The sequence below is a fragment of the Macrotis lagotis genome, chromosome X (genome assembly GCF_037893015.1).
Source record: "Macrotis lagotis isolate mMagLag1 chromosome X, bilby.v1.9.chrom.fasta, whole genome shotgun sequence".
Taxonomy (NCBI): domain Eukaryota; kingdom Metazoa; phylum Chordata; class Mammalia; order Peramelemorphia; family Peramelidae; genus Macrotis; species Macrotis lagotis.
In genome coordinates this window covers 14,802,854-14,806,244 of record NC_133666.1, presented here as the reverse complement: position 1 = coordinate 14,806,244, position 3,391 = coordinate 14,802,854, and positions in this window count along the sequence as shown.

Genomic DNA, 3,391 nt, shown 5'->3' with positions numbered 1-3,391 from the left:
CAAGTCCAAAACTATGTGAAGTGAAAGAGACCAAAGTCAAAAATAGTGTTTGAGGCAGGATTTGACCTCAGTTATTTATGTTTTTTTATATTCAGTGAGGGTTCTCTCTCTGGAAGTTCTAAGTCCAAAGTCTAAGGGATTATTAGTCTTTATGATTTTTCTCCTTCTTTAATGTTCACATATACCAAAAGTTTTTGGGCCTTTAGTCCCAACAGCCAGGATGAGATTTTCTCTTGCCAGTGTCTCTCCATCAAGAAGTCTCTTAGCACAGAATTGATACTAGAAAATCATACTTTGGTGAAAATCACATCTCTTTTCTAAGTATAGCAGAATTATTGTCAATGGTTTTGGTGACTTTGATACTCTGAAAATGGCAACAATGGCATCTTAGATGATATTTTTAGTCATTCTGATCAGATAACACAGTGATATGAATGAATTTTAAAGTGAAGTGTGTGCGCTTATGTCTTTTTATCATGTAATTTGAAACACTATTATATGAGCCCATTGCCACATAAGTTGAGCCAGCTCAGGAGCAGGTATTGAGTTTTGTGAGAAGTTGAAGAGAAAGAAGACAGGCAGGCAGGAAATACAAGAGAGCAATCCATTCATTATTCAAAGAGTCAGAACATTTAAAAGGAAAACCACAATGTTATGTAAGCAAAGATGCATGCTTGTGAGAATTGTACCTTTTGGCTGATCACAGACATCTCTGCACTCTTTCCCATGTTCTTTTTTTAGGATTTGTTTTGGCTAACTCAGTTCTGGCCTCTGCACCTGAATAACTTGTGTATGATAATTTCAGGCAGTTTTTTCTTTCCAAGTCTCATAGCCATATCCTTGTACTTTGAATACTCCCTCTGTTCTCAGGGCCCTTATCTGGCATTGCATTAATCTTCAGGGTTCATGGAGAACTGTTGTAGAGCAATCTTTGAGAATGATGCCCATAGCAACAGGCACCAGTTAAGGTACGGCCTAGATCATGGATCACATTCTGCTCCAGTCCTCAACAGAGTGAACAGGTACAGTTCCGTGAAATCAGAAAAAATGGTGACCCATTCCCCTCCTAATACTCCATCAAGTGTTTTTATTCAAGCAAAAGAACCTGGAAACAATAAATGATTGACCAATTCAGAGTCAATTTTCTAGTAAGACTTAATGGATTTCTTGAGATGTGTAATTGTAAGAAAACTCCTTGTATCAGGATCATCTAGTCTTTGATTAAGGATCTCTAAGCAGCAGGTAGAAAGGTAGATGTCTAGGCAGCAGTTTCCCAGCCATAAGTTACTTTAAACAATGCAATATTGTTTATTTTTACAATTTCCATAATTGAATAAAGTTTGCTAACAAGACAAATTTAACTAGACCCAGAGGTGCTGCACTAGCTGTAGAATTGGGTTAGAAGTGGTGGTAGTGATGGTGCTGGTGGTAGTGGTGGTGCTGGTGGTGGTAGTGGTGGTGCTGGTGGTGGTATAATAATGCTTAGAGTTCATATTTACATAGCATCTTATTATCTGTAAAGCTCTTTGCATCTGTTACCTCTTCCAGTTCTCACAACAATCCTCTGATTTTTGGTGCTTTTATTAGCCTCATTTTACAGTTAAGTAAAGCGAGGCACAGACAAGTCAGGTGATTTGTCCCTACTCAAACAGGTTGTGTTTGAGGAGGGATTTCAGCTTAGGTCCTTTTACTCAATGTCCCATGCCCTAGTCACTGTGCAACATAGCTACTTCGTAGGTTTTTTCCCATCTGGACATAGTTAAGATAATAGTATGTCTTTTTCTCATGTTGGGCTTCCAAGTTACATTTGCACCTTCTCTTCCCTCTACTCTGCCCCACTTTATACCTCAACACTCAGTAGAATAGGATTGTGTCTCCTGTCTCCTCAATGGGAACTTTTCATCAAATTTTGTTGTACTCCACAATTATTCATACCAGACAAAGCTTTGGGGAAAACAGAATGTTCTTTGGACACAGGAAAAAAGGAACCCATTTTTGATAACTTTGAGAATAGCTAGGGACTTCAAACTTCTGTCTCTTCTTCCTCTTTGGTTCCATGTTTAGGAAACATGGCAGGGCCAGTAGGAAGCATTCTAACATCTCTGACTTCCATCCTCCCACCGAATTGTACCAGAATCTTAGGACAAGAGAAGACAACTAGTAGAAATCAAAAATGGCACTAATACCTTATCCTGCATTATGAAAGATGCAGGTCAAATGCATTTCTCCTAGATTTTTCAATTCTGACATGTTTCCAAAGTTAGATTCAACAGAGGTTACTAAACCTTTTGTCAATTCTGAGTCAGTATCTAATTGAGTCTCCCACCTCAAATACAATTCTGTAAGGAAAGGGAACCAGGGATCCAAGCATAATCTTGCTGGCCTTTTCCAAATTTAAAACTTGAGGATTAAATATAGTAATTAGTGATTGTTTCAATTATGTTTACTGATACCCTTTCATGAAATTATTTCTTTATTTCTATCTCTCACTCTTTGTCTATGTCAATGAGGTAAAAGAAAAAAAACGATAATTATTTTCAAGGAATTTAAAATTTAATTTTAGAGACAACATGTAAATATATGCTTAGAGAACAGATACATAGTGAATAAAAAACATAATCTTAGAGAAAACTCAATTATATGGGAAGAATAGACCCCTGTAAAAGGAAGAATATGATCTGAGAACTTGTTGGAATCTAGACAAATTATGATGCCAAAGTCATAAAGACATTCTAGTCATTTTGATAATATACAATGTTTGCAATTAAAGGAAAATAGTCATTCTTTACATCTCTTTCTATGACACAAGTGTGGTCTTCATCACTAAAGAAGGGAGGAATAATATATAGAATGAAAACTACAAATGAATATTCTGTATGCACATAGATGCAAATTTAAATAAAATATTGCAAGTCAGTCATGGCAACAAATTACAAACCAGATTGGGTCAGAAAGTCAGAAAGACCTGACTTCAAATCCATCCTCAGATAGTAGTTTGTGACCCTGAGCAAGTCAATTAACCCTGTTTGCTTCAGTTTTATCATCTGAAAAATTATCCAGAGAAGGAAATAATGAGCCACTGGTATTCTTGCCAAGAAAATCCCAATAGGGGTCATGAGGAGTCAGACATGACTGAATAATAGCATCAAGGTACAATTAACTTAGATTAAGATAGCTGCTTGTAAATATTTGCAAACATGTTAATACTACAAAAACCATATATATATATATATATACACATATATATGAGTGTATATAATGTCAAATAGCTTTTCACAAAATTCAACTGTCACAAATAACAATCCTGTAGGCTCCTATAAAAACTACCAGGGTCCAAGTAATAAACAAAATAGAGTTCAAGTTAATTGAAAACTACAGTAAGAGCATCAGC